The following is a 22,949-nucleotide window of genomic DNA, read 5'->3' as shown; positions in this document are numbered from 1 at the left end:
AATAAAGGGAATTTTCCAGGGACAGAGCTCCGGTCATTCCTGTCTCGCCCTTCCCGCCTTCCGTTTCCTATTTCCCAAGTCTTTCAGCTGCATAAGCTGGGGCAGGAGTTCCCACACATGGTAATTCATCCCTCAGGGAAAATGTTTCCCTGTGACGAAGAGAAAATGGCATGTGAGGGGCCCAAGCGTCAGCCCGTGTTTCAAAATAACAGTAAAAACTGTTTGCAGGCATCCACCCAAGGCCAAGACAAGCCTCGAGCCTGGGGCGATTCACGGTCTCAGGGTGAATGCCCAGCTGTGCACCCCTAGGCTTATTCTCAGGCACGGTCTCCCATGGGATGGCGTCACCAGTGTGTCCATAAAAGTAATAACAGCTCACAACACGCAGCCATACCTTCTGGTATACACATACTTGCATATTTATAATATATATGTATACAATAAATGCATACTTACACTTGGAGAATATATAAATTGTTTCCTCTGTTCCTTAGGAGATGTTTTTATCAGTGATGGCAAAAGGCATTTTCAATTCTGAATTAAATGTACTTATTTCTTAGAAAACTCTTACAGGCTTTGACATGAGTTTGCTGCTGGTGATCCGTTTGTTCTCGGTTGGCTTTTAGCTCATAAGTTCACTCACTCGTTCATTTCAATTATTCATGAACAACAAACTTCTTGGCTTCCTTAATTAAGTCTTAGTCTATCAAAACCCATCCAGGTGGTTTCAATATAGACACGGGGTAAGGAAGACTCTCTGTGACCTTGGAAATGGACATCCGGGGATTCTGAAGAGGCACATCTGTCTCGGGCAGGACAGTGAATACAGACGTAGTGGGTGGAGCCCTGTTGATGCTGCCCCCTCCCCAGTTGTAAAGTTGATTTCAGTATCTCAGCCTTTCTTTCTTTCTTTTCTACAGCGGTGGGATGGGAAGGAGAGATGGAGGCTGAGGGCCTGGCCAGGACCAGTCCCCTCTGCCTTCAGCTGTGAATCTGGGAAGGTCGGACACACGGCAAAGATCCCAGCTCCTCACATCCAGTGTTTAACTGTATCTGAAAGTCGGCAGAGTGCCAGAGTCCAGTGTAACTCTGCTAAGGAAGAAGTACAGAGCCTAAAAGATGAGGATGTCTGGACCTGAGGATACACCTCGGACCTGACAATATGTGGAAACTTTTTATTGGTTCCATACACAAAGTTGTCACGGCTCTATCAGGTGAATGATTAGAGAAGACAGACACATCACACAGAGAGAACGGATGTACAGAGTGGTCCAAGTCTCTCCCGCCACCTTGCTCCCATGTTGGTGTTTCCTTCGGTGGGCCTTAATTAATCAAACTGAAAGAGTATGTGTTTTGTTTCTCTGCTAAACTAAGTGAAATGATTACTGACATGATTATAGTTCCCAAAAGGCTTCTCATAGTGGACTTTTCTAAACTGATATGTATGAAAGGAAATCTGGTTGGTTTGCTCTTAAAATGTTTATGTGCCCTTAGTGAACTCTGCTTGCTGTATTACGATTTTTGTTTGTTTCCAAAGAATGCTTAGGGCCCTGGATAAGAAGGGGCAATAGAATAAGAGCAGGAAAGTAAGTTGTGGCCTCCTGGGCTCACAACTTGCTGACCACTTCTCACTGAAGCCCGCTCAGGGACCTGAGAATCGATCATTTGGGTCGAAGTCTTCTTAATGGTTTGTGACAGTTGGAAATAATAGGAACTCCCCTTGAAATTCTAATTCACTGGTTGAGACATTAGTCCCTACATTTTGTTGCCACTGTTGGAATCCACCTTCCTCTCTTCCCACGTGGGCAACCTCTCCCCAGCAAAGACAGAATGACCGGAGCCCAATATTCAGAACCCTTCATTTAGCAGAGGGAAGATGTGGGTAGGAGCAGAAGGTGAGAGCAGGAGTTCCTGCTCCAGGGCACTTATGTTTTCTAGAGGGGCTGCATCCATCCACGCCAACAGCAAACGTGTAGGAAACACCAGTGTGTACGGTGGACCACGGCGCTGGGAAGCAAGCCCGTGCCTTAGGTTGTAGCCATGTAGACAGACACGGAGGGCCCCAGCCACATGGAGGCGTGGAGTAAGTGCAGGGCTTGTCCAGGGGAAGCAGAGACTAGCTCTGCCAGGAGACTTGCACCATATCAAATCAGGCAACGGGTTTCTTTTTTTTTAATCCTCTACATTTGAGACTGCATGAGCAACCAGCTGGAAAACGCAGGATAAGCCTCTGGTCCCACCCAGGCAGAGTTAATCCGAGGGTCTCCCCCTCTTGGCACTTTGTTCTTTTCGTTCAGCAGAGCCCTATTGCATCGTGTAACAGGAAGCGGGGCCGTCTGCTCCCTGTTCCCGCCCCACAGGACCGAACTCCTGCTTGGGCTGTAACGCCCGCCTCTGGGCGTGAAATGAACCAGCCAGTGAACGAGCGCTGCCTGTTTCCTGGGTGTTTCTCTCTGAGCACAAGTGTGGAAGGAGCTTGTTTAAATCAGTGCCTTCCCTCCATCCCCACCCTCACTCCCGATCTAGAAGCTCAGAGGCTCAGTCTGAGTCTTGTGCCTCTTTGTCTCCTAGTAGTGATTTACTACAAGAGAGCAAGGCCCTGCGAGGTCATTTGTAAATTTTAGCAACTTGATTGACAGATGGAACACGTCGGGACGCTACTCGGACACCCAGTGGGAAACAAACAGAAGATGTATATAAAATGGGAGCTTGAAATAAGTGTTTGAATATCTGTATGAACATAGACTTCTCTAAAACTGTTTACATTATTCAAGATGAGCTAAAGGGGATCCTTTGAGGCATTAGTTTTTTGAGTTTTTCCCAAACATTTCTATGTTCCCTTTTCTTTTCATCGAGGCATTCGTTTCCCACCTTTGGAACAAGATTAAAAAGCCCTGGTGGTCCTGCTTCTTTCTGTATGTACAGAACAAACAGCGACTCATTGTGTGGCTTACGTGTCCGGACAAAATTTGAAGAGAGATCAGGTAGGGCCGTGTGTGTGTGTGTGTGTGTGTGCGTACTCCATCTGTATGTATTTGTGGGCCAATTCAGACAATTAACATTCTTTCTCCTGCTATAAAAAATGAATATTACTTATATCTTTAACCATTTACTTCCCAGAAAGGCTAAAGATAAAGAAAATAAACTCTTTGCTAAGACTCTGTTGGTGGGGTGTGTTGGGAGATGTAAATTAGCCTTCTCCACTTCATCCTTTGGAGAATATAATTAATAAAACTGAGATTACTGTAATAAAGAATTATCCCTCTGATTTCTCCTACTATTTGAACTACATCAAACAATCCATAGTTTGGGGCTTCGTGGTTCTTTTCGTTGCATTTGTTTCTTCACAAGTATATTGTTTTGCTAATATTTTGACATATCTGTTTTTGTAGACGCTAGTTCGTCTTTGCTCACTATTCTGAACGATCCATTTAAGTGACACTGATGGTGACAAGGATAACGTTGGTAATAGTAAGAGCCAGGCAAGGTGTCACACCTGGAGATGACAAGTATCTGACGTGGGTTTTATTATTCTCCGTTTTACAGAGGGGAAGAGCAACTCCGAGAAGCTTAATGATTTTCTCAAAGTCACCTAAAAAGCTGGGTTCCATCCTGAACTGCCACTGTCCTCACTTCATCTAGTGGGGCTGAGAAGACTCATCCACATCCCATGGTTTCAACTTCTACAAAATTATGCTGGTGACTTCAGCCTGGGTAACTCTGCAAACTACAGACATGTATATCCAACAACGGCCAACTGGATGTCTCCTCCTGCTTATGGCAAAGCTCTTGGTTCGTCACCAACACGATGACTTTTCCTTCTGTAATCTCTGTTTACTCACGTCTCCACCTTAAGCCCAGGGACAAAGATTGTCAGATTCAGAAAATATTTATAAGTTTGCATCAAATATTGCATGGGACATCCTTTGACTAAAAAACATACATTCCTTGTTTATCTTAAATGCAGGCGTCACTGGGTGTCTTCCATCTGGCCCGACAGCTCCACTGGAGTGCCCACCTTGAATTCTCCCTCATCCTCACGTCCTCAGCGTCAATCAACCCCTGCTGATCTTACCTCCTGGATGTTTCTCGAAAACACCTCCTCCTGTCTGTCTTCACTCCTACAGCTGCCGCCCCAGTTCAGGCCCCACCATCGCCAGTGTGGACGATCGTCTCCAACATGTTTTTCCTGCTTCTTATGCCGCTGGTTCCTCCACACTTCTGCCAGAAAGGCCCTTCCCCATCACAGAGCGACTGAGCCAGGCCCTTTATCGAAAGCCCTTCAGTGCCCGCCCCCCGACCCCCGACCCCTGCAGCTGCACACACATTAGTCACCCAGTTTCAAAAACAGGCGACAACATGGCCAGGACCCAGTCCAATTCAGTCAGGACCTTTTGTCGTGGGACCTGCACACTGATCCATCTGTAAAGCTCCCTAGGGTGACTCTAATGTGGAACAGATCTGGTGCTGTACAGACCCCTCCATCCCCGGGCCTGAAGCCGCCACCAGCCCCTGCCCTGGCTGCCCACCAGAGTTTACACCGCAGGACAGGCTTAACTCTGGTTCTTCCAACTCACGGGCTGGTCCTCCTCCCCATTCCCTTTCCCTCTGCCTGGAACGTCCCACCTTCCTCAGGCCTCCTAACTTTCATTCAGGTATAAAACTCAGCTCAGAGTTCCTTTCCTCTATGAAAACCTTCCATGCCACGGACTCCACCACCTGCCCTCGGATCAGCTCGGGAGAAACCCTTGTTCTGTGCCATCCACACACTCTGCTCCCAGCCTGGCCTGCCTTTGGCACCAGTGTGTGTGTCTTTGCTCGTTTCTGTGTGTCCGGGACCAGGCGTTGCCTGACAATGTATTTGAGTGAATGAATGAACAAACAAACAGCATGGCAGAGCCAGGATTCTAACCCAGTTTCTTTAACCTCAAAACCTGGGCATCCTCAGACAATGTAGTAAAAGGTGGTTTACCTTCTAATGAGCTGGGGTTCCACACTTTTATCTACAATAGAGAACACGGATGGCTTTCAGAAGCATGACCCCGAAGCCAGTCCCCGGACACACCAGGCCCCTTCCCGCCTTCACACCGACGCACGCACAGTTTGCTCTCAGTCACAGATGCCCTTCTCTCTGCCCTCCCTACAGATGTCCCAGGCATCCTTCAGCATTCAGCCAAAATACTGTCATCTTGGGGAAGAGTTTGAGGTTTCCCCACCCCTCTAAACCGTCACCAGTCCCGTGCTCTCTATTTCGGTAACGTTTTGTACACACTTTAACCGCAGTCCTGATCGTTTGGGACTGAGATTGTTCAAAGGTCTGTCTCCCCACTGGACCAGAACCTCTCCGGGGTCTTGTACAACTTTTACACAAAGCACAACGTGGGTGCCCAGTAGATTTTTGTTTCTAAATTATTATCTTCCATAGAATTTTTTTAAAGAAATTTCTACTATTTTAATTCTTTGAAAAATTAGTCAGATTACCCCATTCCATGAGACTGTTAAACGACTAAGAATTTATAGTACTTTGATCTCTGCTTTTTTTACTTTAAGCAGTTTTAACTGTTTGGTCAGAGATTCTTTCACCTCCAGTGAAAGTGGTAAGAACTTCCTATAAAGGAGCCTCTGCAGCCCACCACCTGCCCACCTGTGACCAGTTGCAACTGGACTGGACGAAGCTAGGATAACAGTTTTTGTCCTGCAAAACGGGATCCCCCAGTGGTCCGGCCACGGTTAATTTCACACAGGCGGAGAAGCGTGCGGCGGAGGCCGGAGTCAGGAAGGAGCCAGCACACCTCCCTGCCCCTCTTTGATGTGCAGCCTTGGCTCTGCTCCACCCCTACCCGGATGGGAGCCGCAGCTGGCCACCACGTGCAGCGGCCAGCCTGGGGTGGGGGGAGCCCGCCTTCCCCGGAGCCAAGTGAGGATCCCACACCCAGTGGAAAATCCGCATCCTCGGTCTGATCAGCGGGCAGCCCCCGGCATCGGAGCAGTAAGTCAGCCCCAGGTAAACGCAAAATTCTGGGTTGGAATCCTCGCTCTGCCACCTGTTAGCAATGATCCCGAGCAAGTTCCCGGGTTCTCTTGGAGGGGAGCTGCACCACAGAGTCAATTCCTGTGGCTCGAGGGTTGCAGTGAGGACATAGGACTGAGCTACATGGAAAATTCCCGCGAGACAAAATCCCACAGGCACCGACCAAGTTAGCAGCCGGACCACTACCTGCTCTTCCCGCAGGAATGAGGAAAGCAACACGCAATTAACGAAGGCCTCTTCCACATCAGGTGCCCCACAAGCAGCTTCCTGCTCAGTGAATAATATCTGTCCCCTCCGCATCTGAGAGCAATTACCCCCCCAACCCCTGAGCAGAGTTTGCCAGGACAGAGAGGCCCCGAGGAGGCCTGGGAAGTGGGACCCTCAGGGCGCCTGGCTGCCGCCGCAACCCCCACCCCTCACCCCAGCCCTGCACATCCAGACCAACAGCAGGACGTTCAGCCACAACCCCCAACATCAAACGAGTCCCTCCGGCCTTTGTGCTAAGTGACTTCAGGAGCCCGGACGTTTCTGGAAGAGAATCTTCTGACCTGTCCTTTCCAGGTTCTGACTCACCTGGCGATTGTCTGGGTAACGCACGACCCTTAAAGGCGGGGCGGGGGTTGCATCTGGGGCACAGGGACGGGTCAGGCCTGGGCAAAGCAGCGTGAAAGGACGGCCTCTTCCACCCCTTCCCCATCTCTCGGCAACAGGGTCTCCCGCGTGGCAGCTGCTGCCACAGCATTGGAAATACTGGTCCTTCGCAATCCTCGGGGTCCCCGGGGAGAGTGAAATCCAGACCTTTCAACACAGGATATTCTCGCTAATCTCTAGGCCTAATCCACTTAGAGCGTCGCTTTTAAGTCCCATTTGCAGCGACACAGAGGCCGGGACTATGGCAGATAAGCCCTTCCCACTTGGAGGGGCTCAACCGCACCAGCCCAGGGCCGACCCCTCCAAGGCACATCCGTTGCACCACTTGTCATGTTGTGATTTATGTTTTATCACTGGGCGGGGTGGGATGCAGCCCAGAGAACTGCAACCCTGGGAGGTGGGGTCCTCCGGCTTTCCTGCCAGCCCCCGGGAACCAGGGGGCACTAAAGTGCTGCTGGCCACCATGGCTCCATCAGGAAAAGCTCAGAGGCCCTGCAGGCGACAGAAGAAAGTACTAGTGAGGGCGTTCTGGTCCTTTCCCACTGACGAGGATCCAAGAGTGTCTCGGGCTGACTGGGGCACATGGGCAGAAAATAACGACCACACTCTAAAAACAAATAGATGGCCCTGGGCTGCGAGTTTCGGCCAGATGTTCATTCAGGCACAGAAGGCAAACAATACTCTCCGCACAGCCCTTCCGGACAGGCCCAGGCCCGGTCCCCCTGCGGCCAGACAGGGCCGCCAAAAGATAACTTGATAAATAAATAAAAGGAAAATAAACCTCCAGAGTTATTATTTCCAAAGACATAATAGAACACGGACAACGGAGACATTAACTCACAGGGAAGAGAGATGGATATTTAAGTCATTTCCTCTCTGTCCCACCTGACTTTTAAATTGCTCTCCACTTTATTTTAAGAACTTGAGTAGTTTTAAGAAAACGTAATTAATATATCAGACACTTCAAGTGAACGGAGGGCTTGGCTTCCCTTCTAAGGATGTGAGAGTTGGTGTCAACACTTCTTTTCCCAATTTCCCTTTCCTTTGCAAAAATAAAGTACACGCGCGTTTGCGTTTGTGCTTGTGCATGTCTGTGCATGCAGCTGTGTATCTTTTCTCCTACCATGAAGTCTGTAAATTGCTGGCCTTACTCCATCTCTTGAAATGAAGCAGAAAGGCCAATGTGTCATCACCATGTACAGTGTTGGGTCTACATGCAAACACGTCCTGCTTTACACACAACCCAGATGTCGCTACAGCTGCTGTGTGATGCTGAGAAAGACTTTAACCTCTCTGGGTCCCCATTTCCTCATCCACAAAACAAGCCCATTGCAGGAGACCATCTTGAAATCTGCTCACCTATGGTTGTATGAGGCTGGAAAAGTGCTGATTTACCAAACAGTTACATTCAGGGTTCATTTCCAAAGAATTCGCAGTCACGGCCACATCCCAGCACTTGCATGGGTTGATGATTCAATCTCCCAAAACTCCACTCACACTTATGTTTTTAGGAGCATGTGGATGGCAGAACCTCGTGAGAATCATCTAGACTCCCCAGAAGAAGAAAGTCAGATCAATCAACATTTTAAATGGAGGTTTGTTTATAAATATGAGACCCTGATCCCCTCACAGCCCCAGACCTTTTCTGCTCGCCTGTTTCCCCAGCTCAGCACCTGTGTCCAAGAGACATTTGGGGAGATGTTTATGGTTGACGTGAGGCCGCTCCTGAGGCCCAGGTGAGAAACAGACAAAGCAAGTATCCACTCACCCAGCTCTCCGCTGGCTGGTGCCCCTTCCTGAGAGTTCATTGCTCTTTGCGGGGGATTAAAGCATTTTGTATAAATCCTGTTTATGTTTTCCCAAGAGTGTGTTTAAAGTGTTCAGACACAAGTCAGTGTGCCCGGACTCCTAATCTTACAGCGGGAGATAAAAGGAACGTTGTCTTTTGAAGTGAGTGGGGCAGCAGCTCCGTCGTCCTTCTGAGTCTCCCTGGAGGGGCCGACGGAGCACAGGAGGAAGAACCAGGTCAGGAAAACCGCGCCTCTGCCTCCCTGAGGCCCCCCTGCTTCAACCGCCCTGGGGTCTGACGGCCTCTTTGCGGGGTTCTGTGGGGCTCTGGGTCAGGACCCACAGAGGACACCCAGGGCTGGACTCCCCAGAAACCTGCCAAGGCCAGTCAGGAACCATCCTTCTCCACAAACATTCCCTGTCTGGGACCCCCAAAGGCCCAAATCCCGGTGCTGGGAACCCACTCATTTATGTTTGCATCAAGGTGTAAATTACGGCTGAGGGCCGTTTTATGAATCATTTTGACAGAAGGACTCGGTGAAGAAAACTCTCCAGCGGAGGCCAGCCCTGTGGAAGGGCAGCCTCGACGTGACAGCCATAGAGGCCACTGACCTTCCAACTCTGCTCCCCCCGGAAGGCCCTCCAGGGAGCCCCACTGGAGCCGAGGGTTCAGAAAGGCCACGCGTCTCCAACCTCATGCAATGAGGAGCATGTGAGGACACGGCCACCTCCCCTGGGGACACCTCTGTCCTCTGCTCAGCGCCCAGGCTGGAGAGGGTTCCAAATGCCTGAGGTTAAGGCAGGTCTGTTCAGTACTCGCTGCTCCAATACAGCAAACCGTTTCTTGTGTGTTTTCCTGACAGAGCGAAAACAAAACCGTGTCTGCACACCTGCTGCTTTTTCCCCTGGAGCAGACCTAGGAGAACAGCCGTGTCACCAGTGGCCTCCACATGGGATGGCTGGTCCCCACGGCTGGTCTGAAGCACGGTCACCGGGTGATTTTTCGAGTGACCAACACATTCCCCACACCTGTGAGCTCTACCTCCTTCCCTGCTTGGGGGCCAAGAAAACCTCACCATCTTCACCCCAACTCCCTCCCTACCTGGGGCTGCAAGTCTCATGTATGCTCCCTGAGTTCTCTACATAAATGTAACCCAGGAATAAAGGAAATGAGTTTTCCCCAATATTCAGACAACTGACTAAAACACCGTGCCAACCCGGCCATCTGTGCAGGTCACAACGGGGAAGCTGGCTCTGAGCTGTGGCTCTCCCAGCATCACTCCGGGCAGTGCTCAGCGCTCACCTGATTCCCCTGTTTTCTGTGGTTCGCAGTCATTTTCTTTGAAGCTTCATGGTGACTGAATACTTATGAGCATAATAACTCAGATTCTTTCCTCTGAACCTCACTTCCATCACTTTTTAGAGTTAATTGCCTAATAAGCTCTAAATCCTTGTGATGTTATTAGTATTTACTGACAGATCAAATATCTTCCTGGAGATATTGAGAGGCCATGCACACATGACACATGGGATGTGAAATAAAAATGTATCTGGAACTAGCGTTGGAGTTTGCTACTCCATGCCCTGCTTTATGGAAAAAGAGAAGATGGCTGGTCCTGGAGGAGACTGGGGCATTCAGCGTCTCCACTGACTTGCTGGAGTCAGACCTCAGCCACCCCTCCTTCACACTGGAGGCCTGAAGGTGTTTTTCTTACCCTGTGTACCTTGCCCCTCCAGCTCCTTCTGGAAAAATATGATGACTGATATGGTGATTTACAGTTTTTCTTCTTGCTAGAATATTGCCTCACTGACTGGAGGGTTCAACAGAGAAGCCCACGTCTTATCAAGCACCCAGCGAGGAATACCGTCCCCGAGACACCCAAGACCAAGTCAGGAAAGGATGCTCATCCCTTTCATCTTGTTGTAGCAGCGAAAGCAAGCTTAGGATGAAAAGTGGCCGCAGAGCCAGGATGTGTGACACTGTGAAGGTCACGTGTGAAGATCTGTCTGTAAAAGTGCTGCAGAGCAGCCGGGTGTCCCGTCAGAAATCAGCCAGCTGCCTGCTCGTGTGAGGGTCTGCGCTCCACTCACTCTGTCCACACCTCCTCCCACATGCCAGCTGACTCCAGAGAGGGGAAGGAAATGGCCTGATTCTGCACCAGGCGTGGGCCAGGCCACTGTCCCGGGAGGCCCCAGGGCAGCCGGCGGGAGGGCACGTGGCAGTTCTGTTTTGGATCCAGTCCTCAAGTGCCCATCAGACGTGAGGAAGGCCCAGTCACCAGCTTTAGCACGGTATCCAGGGGATATCTGCTCCCCAGCTACCGTCACCTCGTAGGCTGGCGGCAGGGCTGTTCCTGGGCAACTGCCCAGTTGTCCCCCAAGATACTGGGACAAAATAACCAGACAGATGACGGCTCCTTGAGCGTAGTGAGGCTCGAATACAAAAGGCAGGAGTTCCCGACCTTTCCAAGCCTGAAGGTCCCACTTGAACAACCAACCGGTAAGTTCTGCATGGCGGCAGCTGTGTCTCTGGGACACTGATTGGGAAAATATGTGATGACAGAAAGCTGCCACGTATTCAGTAATGCTTCACTGGATTTGTAGCTATCAATTACAACAGTGTCAGCACACATTTGAGATAAAGTACGAGAAATATCATTTGTTACATCTCCAAATGAAGGAAGTACATACAAGGATTCATTCCCCCCACCCTACGCCCACTGCTCACACGGGGGTCCCTCGCCTGGTTGTTTCGGACTCTACAGAGTTCTGGTTATTTCAGAGAATCCAATGTGGCGTTCACACTTTCTTTAAACTCTACACGTGCATGCATTTGCACACGCATGCACACACACGTACACCCATTAGACCAGCGCCGACCTGTGCTGATTAAAGGATGTGCCGGGAGGTGGAGAACCAAAGGCACCTCGTCCCCCCTCAGGACCCCTTCGAACTGTTCCTCAGCCCCCAGCCGCTCTGGGGCGTGTCTGTATTTGTAGAAGGAGGCTCACTCCTCCGGGGCTACCAGCTCCACTGCTTTCACCGCTCAAGGGACAACCTGCTCTCACCTGGTCACATTTGTCACATTCGGGGTGTTTGCATCAAGAGAACTGCCCTCCACATGACAGAGGGACAGGGAACACTCTGAGAGAGAAACACCTTAGAAGCTCATTATATCCAAGAGGCTGTTTCGAGTGCTTTGTTCCTTCTGACGTGAAGGTTTGTCCCGCTGGAGATTAATATGAGAATGGCCACCTTTGTTTGCTTTTTCAAATACAAAAGATACTCCTAATGTATTTCCATTAGGAATTGGACACCGGCCAGGCGAGACGACCGAAGTTACCATGACTCCTCCTGCAAGAATGAACATTAGTAAATGGGGACCAACATGGGCCATAATGGGACCAGAGCAGAGCTGGCACATCACACAGGAAACAGTGGCAGATTTAGCCAAACAGCCAAATACCATTCAGTAATGGTGTCGGGCTGAGTTTACTCAGCGATGACTGAATCGGGAAGCGCTCAGTAATATGATCAGTGATCGCAACCAGGGGCCGGGCCCAGGGAGACCCTGCAGCTATGGCCATCGTTCCCGGCGGTGCTGGCTGCACCTGGATTCAGGGGGTTCTTACCTGGCTGATTTGCATCACAACCAGGAAAATCTAAAAATCTGTTGCAACAGATGGAGGGCAACTCTTGTTAGAAGCGCCCGGATGACGCAGGGTGAGAACAGGTTTTCCTTTGTAAGGTGAATGCAGTGGAGCTGGGGACCCAGAAGGAGTGACTCTTCTGCAATCACAGACATGTGGAGCATGGCTGGGGCCACGGGAGGAGCGCAGGACCCCCAGCAGAGACCAGCGGCTGACACTCTGCCCTAGTCCCAGGTCTAAAAGCACGTAGCTGCTGGGCCCAGGGGAGTCCTTGCCCTTCCCCACCTTGTGCAGGGGAGGGGCCTCTCCTGATACGAGGACAGGGGTTGGATCTGCAGTTCGGGCTCACTCAGTACCCTGGACCCACCCAGACCCCTGCAGAGTGGTGCTGGCGCCCAAAAGCACGGAGCTTCAGCGTTAGGACAGCACTGAGGCCAGGGGCTTTGGGCTTGGTGGCCTAAGAGCAAAAGGTGACAGTGAGAGAGGAGAGAAGAATGATTCTCCCACCCTTGGTGGGGGCCAAGACCCCTCAAGTGGGAGGGAGGAGTCCTCCCACTTCTGGGGGTTACCTTGACGATGCCGTGCACACCTGAGCTCCAGGGCAGCCCTGCGGGGACCACAGCACCTGCTCACCCCGGGGGAGCCGTGCAAGAGCAGGGCTGTTGAGATGACGTGGGGAGGGCAGGAGGATGCTCTTAGCAGCTGTGAAGGAGCCGGTCCCAGAGGCGCCAGCCCCGCTCAGGGGCCCTGGGCCAGCCCGGGGTGACGGCTACTCCAGGAGAAGCAGACCATACCCCACAGAGATGGGGCCAAAGCCCCAAACTCCGAGAAAATCTGCTTTAAATCTCACACGACTTCTCCAGACCTGGAACTCTGTTCCCAGCACCAACAGTCAGGCACGTTTTCAGCAGTCAGACCCATGCTACACACTTTATGTGTGTAGCCCTGCCCTATAGGGGTCTCTATTTCACAGATGAGGAAACGGAGGCTGGGGAGGTCATATAACTTGCTCAGGGTCACGAGGCTCGTGAGGGGCAGACCCACAGGTCCAGCCCAGGAGCTGCAGACCTTACATCCTTCATCACTGGAAAATACCAATAGTTGCCTGATTCTCACATTCAGACGTAACACTGGGCTTGAACTTCAGCTCGGATCACCTAAAATTCTGACTCCAGCTCTGAGCCTTCAGGAAGTGGAGAAGCAATTACAAGTCGAAGGTGTTTTGACAGTACACAATAGGGAGGCATCCGACAGACATAAACCAAAAGTTGTTAACTGTCATCCTGGGGGGGTATAACTACTGTGACAGAATGAACAGCATCGTCAGCAAAGGACACGGAACCACAAGAAAATTCATCGGAATAGGAGTTTTTCCTACTCAGGAAACCCTGTAGGCTTCTGGACACTTTTCCAAAGACAGGTTATGGGAAAGCTCATTCGCTGTGTCACTTAGGATGGAACCAGAAGAAAGTCCACGAATGCCGGGAGCAGTCTCCCTCTCTCTCTCTTTGGACAAAATGACCCAACTGGTCCCTTCACCTCCCATTCTGAAGAATCTCCTCATTTTCCCACATAGAGCCCCTCAATCAGTTCATCATCCCTTTCCTCCCTTTTGAGTTCATAGAAATTATGAGGCTAGAACACTGTGACACCCTAGAAAATTCAAACAGTGGTTAGACGGAATTATCCTAAAAATCTTTCCACTTTCTGGCAATACAGGAAGAAACAATTGTTTAAAACCCAAGCACATGTAAAAGCAATCTCACAGAAATATCCTTAATGGTATATAGCAAACTGAAAAAAAGAAAATGCTCTAGGTCAGTTTTGAAGATAATCTATTCAGCATCATGGACTAGAACTTGATGTTTCCAGTGAAAGCTTTAGAAGCCTAAATTCCACTACTTCAGACATACAGTTTCTCTGTGGCTTCCCAGTTCTGTGAAGCTAATTATTCAAATGCTGGGGACAGACAGCTCCGTAAAGAGACACACTGCTTGTGATGATGAGGGACTTTTCTGACCGTGAGTTACACCCCGCTGAGGCCAAGCTCCTGGGCTGCACACGGCCCTCACGCCTGCCCCTCCTCCTTACCCTCTGCCTTCTAACGGCAAGAATATTCACAGTTGCCCTCAAAGACGGCTGAGGCCGGGCCGCCCAGGGCCACGGTGGGACGAGACACCAGCTCCCTCTCCTCTCTGCCTTGAAGCGGGCTCTTCACACCACAGGCATGAACCAACATGTGCTAAGACCCAGCCCGTGACCAGATCGGATGGCTTTTTTAAGTCCCTACGAGTAAGCTGGACGCCCCGCAGAACCAGCCCTTGGGATGTTGCCTCCAGAGTCGAAAGGGGCGCTGAGCCTGCTGGCTTGTTCAGTGGGAATGGGGTGGGGTGAGGGCTCCTCAGCACCTCTGCACTTGCCCTTGACACAGGTGGGCCGCTGGGTTTCCGGGGCTGACCCCCGAGCCCCACTCCCCCACTCTCCAGCCTGGATGTCCGCTTTCACGGCCCCTCCTGCTTCCTTCTCTCCCTTTCACTTGCCCTCTGCACCTTCAGTGTAACCCGGGCTCTTCATTTGTGGGCATTTTTTTTTTAATCAAGAGAAATATGAAGAAGAAACATTTTTAATGGACAATATTTTCTCCACCTGGATGATCTCTGTTGATAACATATTTTTATATAAAACCAACAATACGCACTGGATCATCAAAGTCAAGCAGTGTAGACACGAAGTGAACCTCTTCCCAGGATCATCGTTGCTAACCCTGCCTCATGCTTCCTCGCAGAAAGGAAATTCTTTATATGCCAGCATATATATTTTTATTTTAAAAAACCACCCATCAGGGGGCTTCCCTGGTGGCACAGTGGTTGGGAGTCCGCCTGCCGATGCAGGGGACATGGGTTCGTACCCCGGTCCGGGAAGATCCCACGTGCCTCCCAAAAAAAAAAAAAAAAAAAAAAAAAAAACTACCCATCGTAGGCTTTTCTGTGGGCAGCATCTATGTATTTATAGTTTTAACTTTTTATTTTGAAATGATTCAGTCTCACAGAAAATTTGTAAAAATGACACAGAGGATCCCTGTGTCCCCTTCACCCAGGTTTCCCAGATTCCACAAGCTCACACCAGCCCACACTTGACACACACTGTTGTGTCTCCCCGTGTCTGCCTGTTATTATTTTCCTAAACTGCTTGGGAATAGGTCACAGACATAACGTCTCTTGACCCCTAAACACCGCAGCAGGTGTTTTCTAACGTCAAGGACATTCCCTCGAAAACCCACATCAAAACTAGACAACCCGGGGCTTCTCTGGTGGCGCAGTGGTTGAGAATCTGCCTGCTAATGCAGCGGACACGGGTTCGAGCCCTGGTCTGGGAGGATCCCACATGCCGCGGGGCAACTAGGCCCGTGAGCCACAACTACTGAGCCTGCGCATCTGGAGCCTGTGCTCTGCAACAAGAGAGGCCGCGATAGTGAGAGGCCCACGCACCGTGATGAAGAGTGGCCCCCGCTCGCCACAACTAGAGAAAGCCCTCGCACAGAAACGAAGACCCAACACAGCAAAAATAAATAAATAAATTACTAAACTCCTACCCCCAACGTCTAAAAAAAAAAAAAAACTAGACAACCCAGACATCCTCGCTGACCAGGCCGCATACGGGGCACAGACGCAGGTGAGGGCCTGGGCTGATGGGGGCCAGCTCATCTGTGCACAGAAGCCAAATTCACTGAGGGTGCATTTCTTCCAGAGGCTCCTGTCTTCTGTGTTCAGGAGGGCACTTAATAATCTGTATTTCTGAACCGGCTTTCGTGCTGACCACAGGCTGCCACTGTGCCGCCTCCCTCTGAGCTGGCATCCAGAGCCCTCTGGGGCATCCGTGTCGCTCCTGTCATCCCGATGTCACAGGTGAGAAGCACTGCTCATTCAAGCTGCTCAGGCGGGATCTGAATGCACGCTTGCGGACCGACAGAGGAGCCCCCCAAAGCATGCGTCCTGGGCCACCTTGCCATGCGCTCTGAGGCTGGAAGCCAGGCCTCACCAGCTCAAGAAGGCGGTCTGAGCCCCTGGAGGACGTCCACAGCCTGGTCCCTGCGGCCCCCGCGGGTGTGGATGGAAGCAGGGCTGGCAGGGCTAGGGCCGAAGTGGCAGAGGTGGGTGGTCCGGCCCTCGGTGCTGGAGAGCCCCCCGTCCACACCCAACCTGTGCTGGTGTCAGGACCCAACTCCACCTCAGTCCCATCCTGGCCCCTCACTGGGCCCTGTGTCCACCCGATGGTGTGCACTCTGGTCCCCGAGGCCCTTCCTGCATCTCAGCCCAGCCCCTGTCGGGCCCACGTGCCCAGAGCCCGCGCACACAAGACTCACCGTTCAGGGATCTGCGCCACCATCAGCTCCTCCGAGAGGGACCTGACCAGCCCAGCTCATGTGTCCCCCCAGGGTCCCTCGGCCCGCTGCTCATCCCCATGTCCTTGCAGTGATGGGCCTTCTTCCAGCTCTAATCGCTGCTGGAAACCATCGGACTGGGTTCCCTTGCCCAGCAAGCAGGGTCCTCGTGTGTCCTGGACAAGTCTGGAGCCCCAGTGTGACTGCCAGCGCCACCCCCGGACCCCGGGGCAGCCTCAGCCCAGGCACAGCCCCTTCACTGTGGGCCGGGTGGGAGCCTGGCCGCGTGAGGACCGCTTTGGTCCCCACACAATGGCTGGGATGGGTCTCTGTGGTGTAGAGAACGAGTCACCAGCCCACGGAGTGGCTGAGGATCCCAGGACTGTCTCCCCATGGCGAGTACAGTGACGACCGTAATTAAGGGGACGCTGGCTGGGGACCGAGCTGCCCTCCCCAGCCTTTCCTGCCCTTGGGGCCCCCCTTTCACCCCACTCCTTCTCTAATCGTTCTCACCTGCTCCCTTTGGACAAGGAAACTTCTACGTCCAGAAGTGTTTAACCAGCCCAATCACTGGGCCACGCGTTTGCCGAATAACCAGAACCTCTTTGCCATAAGCTGTCTCTGGACCGATGTGCTGGGCTCATGGCCACCCAGGCCCCCGAGTGGGAGAAGAAGAAAGCCCCCATTAGAGGAACGATTCCCTTGCATGGCTGAGCGTTGCTGGAAACGCCCGATCCACGGGTTTTCTGCCAGCCTCGCCCACTGGGTGCTGAGCCGGGTGCTTAGGACACGTGGCCACCAGGCACAGCTGTCCCCCAAGGCTGACATGTTAATGCTCCCTCAGCCCCGGGCTCTGTCAGAGGACAGCGGCCATGAGACCCACCACTGTCTGTCCAGCAGGCAGCCTGGCAGAAGATCCAGGGCCCGGGCATCAGGATTCCGGGAACCACAGGACTGTGTAAATCTGGGGTGTCTTTTCCCTCCTCCATCACCTCCAGATTCTCTGTGACTCTCTTTCCTTCCCTCCCAGCAGCCCCCAACTCCTTCGTCCCCATTCTTCCTCTAAGGCCCCAGACCCCTGTCTTCTCCTCTTCAGAGCTCTGGAGACAAAACAACAACTCACAGAAGGAAAAAACCCTTGACCCACAACTGAGCTCCATGGATTTTGTCCAAGCCCAGGGTCACACTGGTGAGGACCGGACCCTCAACGGCACTGGCTGCCCATGAACTCTGACCCCGGGGGTGCTGGCTTCACAGAGGCTAGACTGGCCTCTGTCACCTCGGGGCCACCTCGTCCCCAGGTCCTGTCATCGAGGCACTTCAGCCTCAGGCTGTCCTCTGAGCCAGGGTGGGTCCGGCTGAGCTCTGGGACCAAGCGCCCAGGACATCGGGGTTGGTGGGGGGGGGGGCAGCCTGAGGGTACCGCCCACTGGGAGGGCCCTCCTGGCTCCCCTCTCTAACAACATCCTTGGAGCCCCGTCCCCTGTGGCCTTCCCCTCGTTGGTCTGAGTCAGCTCTGTGGCTCCACGATGTGAAAAGACTCCCAGCCGCTCTGGAGGATGAGCCGGGGTCCAGGGCACCTCCTCCCGGACCCCTCCACGGCTGCTTCTCGCATGTCCGTGACGGACACTGGGGCCCCAGGCGAGCTCAGAGATGACCAGTCACTGGGGAGATGAGCCACATTTTAAAGTTTTATCTACAAACACATTTCCTACTGCATGAAGAAAAGCACACATTCACCTGCAAGAGTGTTGGCAGGACGTTCTGACTATAAAGTCTTCGGTCATTTGAGAGCTTTGGGAAAAGGGGACCGTGACAGTTACTAGGAGCGTGAGGCAGACAACAGGTGGCGGTGACCTCGCAGCATCCCCTCCTGGGCTGTGTGGACGGCAGGTTCTACTGCGTGGTGGACAGAGAGCCTCTCACTGACGTGGGTCAAGGACCCCTGAACGCAGCACAGGTGTTTGGAGAACAGAGGCAGCACCTAGGACTGAGGGGCATTCTCCCAAGAGCATCTTCTGTGCATAACCTGTGACCTCACATCTCACGGGGCCGTCCAGGACAGAAGGAAAATTCTAGAGGGAGCTGCACACTGTGCCCCAGTAGGACATCAGGGGTGGAAGACTATTTCTAATACCTCTGACCAGGGCCCCTCTGGAGCCCCTGTTAGACCTGGTCTTAGCGGAGAGAGCCATCGGAGATGCTGGTCACCAAGGCCTGGCATCATCCCACACTCTGTGCACCAAGAATAAAACCAAAACTGTGCCAGACTGAGCCCTCGAGAAGCTCACACTCAAGGAAGAAGAGAGCAGATGGGCAGGCGGGTAAGTCCGGCCAGGACCACCCGATGCGGGAGCACTTCCCCTGTCGCAGGTGGCCTCGGGGGTCAGACACAGCTTCTTCCCACAGAGGACACCCGCGTTTTCAACGGGCATCTTCACCTTGAACGCGACAGATCGTCTTAGTGTCCTACGGGGCTGTAGTTGCAGGGAAAGGGGAAGCTTGTGGGGTTTTCGCTTTTAGGATGGCATGAATCTGACCTTGAATGCTTTACTGACTTAAAGACCAGCCAGCTAGTGGTGTCAAGTCTCAGAGGTCATGGGGATATGGTTTAGTAGAAAGAAAATCCGGAACAAATCAAGAGACCCGGCTTTGGGTATCTGCCGTCTGCCCGTCTTGGGGGAGTCACCGAACGGCAGCGTACCCTCTGTGATGCGTGCAGTGTTGCCCATGCCGTGGGTCTGGCTAGGCGGGAGCAGGGATCCAGGAAGTCTGTGTGGATCAGTGGCATCTGTGACCGTGAGACGTGGCTCACGTGAGAGGGGAAGGCTCTCGGCAGCAGCGCCTGGCTGAACACAAAGTTATTGTTCTGGTCCGAGTCTGGGTTTTAAACACAAAGCTCACTTCCCAGAAGTCCCTCAGTCCCAGGCAAAGAGAGCCAATGGGTGACCCTGCAACAGTGACGGCAAATCAGACCTTAAATTTTGATCCCTGGTTTGCCCCAAACTCACCCTTCCAGCCTGGGTCAGGCGATCAACACATCTGTACTTCACTTTGCCGAACAAGGATGCAGGAGAACTGAGAGTGGGGTTTCTACCTTGGCCGCATTTTAGAACTGTCTGGAAGGTGTTTATAGTTTTCCATTTGGGGGACCTACCCCAAACCAATTAGTTATTAAGTCACAAGATTTATTATTAATTATTAAATGACAGTCTGGCGGGCGGCACCCGGTCATCAGGGTTTTGTTGGGGGCTTTGCTGTCATTGCTGGTGTATGTCTCCCAGGTGGTCCAGTCTGCAGCCAGCACCCCGCTACACCTTGGCCCCACCCCTCGGTGGTCCCTGACAGCCGCGGTCACCTGCAGACAGACGTGCTGTGGCTGCTTGACCTCTCTCCTTGCACGTGTGCTGTCTCTATGAACGAGGGTTCGTGTGCTCACAATCGTGGCTGTGGTTCATACAAGGGAACAGGGGGAGACTTTAAAGATGGTGGAGTTTGAGACATGGAGATCACCTTCCTCCCCACAAATACATCAGAAATACATCTACACGTGGAACACCTCCTACAGAACACCTCCTGAATGCTGGCAGAAGACCTCAGACCTCCCAAAAGGCAAGAAAATCCCCATTAGCCAGCACCCCGCTACACCTTGGCCCCACCCCTCGGTGGTCCCTGACAGCCGCGGTCACCTGCAGACAGACGTGCTGTGGCTGCTTGACCTCTCTCCTTGCACGTGTGCTGTCTCTATGAACGAGGGTTCGTGTGCTCACAATCGTGGCTGTGGTTCATACAAGGGAACAGGGGGAGACTTTAAAGATGGTGGAGTTTGAGACATGGAGATCACCTTCCTCCCCACAAATACATCAGAAATACATCTACACGTGGAACACCTCCTACAGAACACCTCCTGAATGCTGGCAGAAGACCTCAGACCTCCCAAAAGGCAAGAAAATCCCCATGTACCTGGGTAGGGCAAAAGAAAAAACAGAGATAAAGAATAGGGACAGGACCTGCACCAGTGGGAGGGAGCTGTGAAGGGGGAAAGGTTTCCACACAATAGAAGCCCCTGTACTGGTGGAGACAGTGGGTGGCGGAGGGGGGAAGCTTCGGAGCCACAGAGGAGAGCGCAGCAACAGGGGTGTGGAGGGCAAAGCGGAGAGATTCCCGCACAGAGGATCGGTGCTGACCGGCACTCACCAGCCTGAGAGGCTTGTCTGCTCACCTGCTGGGGTGGGTGCGGGCTGGGAGCTGAGGCTCCGGCTTCGGAGGTCAGATCCCAGGGAGTCCCCAGTCCTCACTGGGGTTGGCTGCATGCACACAGCCTGAAGGGGGCTAGTGTGCCACAGCTAGCTGGGAGGGAGTCCAGGAAAGAGTCTGGAACTGCCTGAGACTTGCTTCTGGATGCGTGAGGAGAGGGGATTCAGAGCACCGTCTGGGTGAGCTCCAGAGACAGGTGCGAGCCACGGCTATCAGCACAGGCACCAGAGACCGGCATGAGATGCTAAGGCTGCTGCTGCAGCCACCAAGAAGCCAGTGTGCAAGCACAGGTCACTATCCACCCCTCCCTTCCCGGGAGCCTGTGCAGTCCGCCACTGCCAGGGTCCCGTGATCCATGGAAACTTCCCCAGGAGAACACACGGCGTGCCTCAGGCTGGTGCAACGTCATACCGGCCTCTGCCGCCGCAGGCCCGCCCCGCATCCGTGCCCCTCCCTCCCCTGGGCCTGAGTGAGCCAGAGCCCCCGAGCAGCCGCTCCTTTAACCCCGTCCTGTCTGAGCGAAGAACAGACGCCCTCCGGCGACCTACACGCAGAGGCGGGGCCAGATCCAAAGCTGAGCCCCTGTGAGCTGTGAGAACAAAGAAGAGAAAGGGAAGTTCCTCCCAGCAGCCTCAGGAGCAGCGGATTAAAGCTCCACAATCAACTTGATGTACCTTGCATCTGTGGAATACCTGAATAGACAACGAATCATCCCAAATTGAGGAGGTGGACTTTGGGAGCAACTGTAGACTTAGGGTTTGCTTTCTGCATCTAATTTGTTTCTGGTTTTATGTTTATCTTAGTTTAGTATTCAGAGTTTCTTATCATTGGTAGATTTGTTTATTGATTTTATTGCTCTCTTCCTTTTTTATATATATATAGATTTTTTTTCCTTTTTCTCTTTTTGTGAGTGTGTTTGTGTATGCGTCTTTGTGTGATTTTGTCTGTATAGCTTTGCTTTTACCATTTGTACTAGGGTTCTGTCTGTGCAGTTTCTCTCTCTTTTTTTTTTTCTGTATAGTTTTTAGCACTGGTTATAATTGGTGGATTTGTTTTTTGGTTTGGTTGCTCTCTTTTTTATTTTTAATAATTATTTTTTATTTTAATAACTTTATTTTTTTTTATTTTTTTCTAAACAATGCACTACTTAATAACCAAGAGATCACTGAAGAAATCAAAGAGGAAATTTTTAAAAACCTGGAAACAAATGACAATGAAAACACGATGACCCAAAACCTATGGGATGCAGCAAAAACAGTTCTAAGAAGGAAGTTTACAGCAATACAGTCCTACCTCAAGAAACAAGAAACATATCAAATGAACAACCTAACCTTACACCTAAAGCGGTTAGAGAAAGAAAAACAAAAAAACCCCAAATTTAGAAGAAGAAAAGAAATCATAAAGATCAGATCAGAAATAAATGAAAAAGAAATGAAGGAAATAATAGCAAAGATCAATAAAACTAAAAGCTGGTTCTTTGAGAAGATAAACAAAATTGATAAACCATTACCCAGACACATCAACAAAAAAAGGGAGAAGACTCAAATCAACAGAATTAGAAATGAAAAAGGAGAAGTAACAACTGACACTGCAGAAATACAGAGGATCATGAGAGATTACTACAAGCAACTAAATGCAAATAAAACGAACAACCTGGAAGAAATGGACAAGTTCTAAGAAAAGCACAAACTTCTGATACTGAACCAGGAAGAAATAGAAAATATAAACAGACCAATCACAAGCACTGAAATTGAGACTGTGATTAAAAATCTTCCAACAAACAAAAGTCCAGGACCAGATGTCTTCACAGGCGAATTCTATCAAACATTTAGAGAAGAGCTAACACCTATCCTTCTCAAACTCTTCCAAAATATAGCAGAGGGAGAAACACTCCCAAACTCATTCTACAAGGCCACCATCACCCTGATACAAAAACCAGACAAAGATGTCACAAAGAAAGAAAACTACAGGTAGACATTTCTCCAAAGAAGATATACAGATGGCCAACAAACACATGAAAGAATGCTCAACATCTCTAATCATTAGAGAAATGCAAATCAAAACTACTACAACCAGGTGTCTCCTCACACCAGTCAAAATGGCGATCATCAAAAAATCTACAAACAATAAATGCTGGAGAGGGTGTGGAGAAAAGGGAACCCTCATGCACTGTTGGTAGGAAAGTAAATTG

The sequence above is a fragment of the Neophocaena asiaeorientalis genome, unplaced genomic scaffold (genome assembly GCF_003031525.2).
Source record: "Neophocaena asiaeorientalis asiaeorientalis breed wild unplaced genomic scaffold, Neophocaena_asiaeorientalis_V1.1 scaffold110, whole genome shotgun sequence".
Taxonomy (NCBI): domain Eukaryota; kingdom Metazoa; phylum Chordata; class Mammalia; order Artiodactyla; family Phocoenidae; genus Neophocaena; species Neophocaena asiaeorientalis.
Note: the sequence above shows the minus strand (reverse complement) of the source record.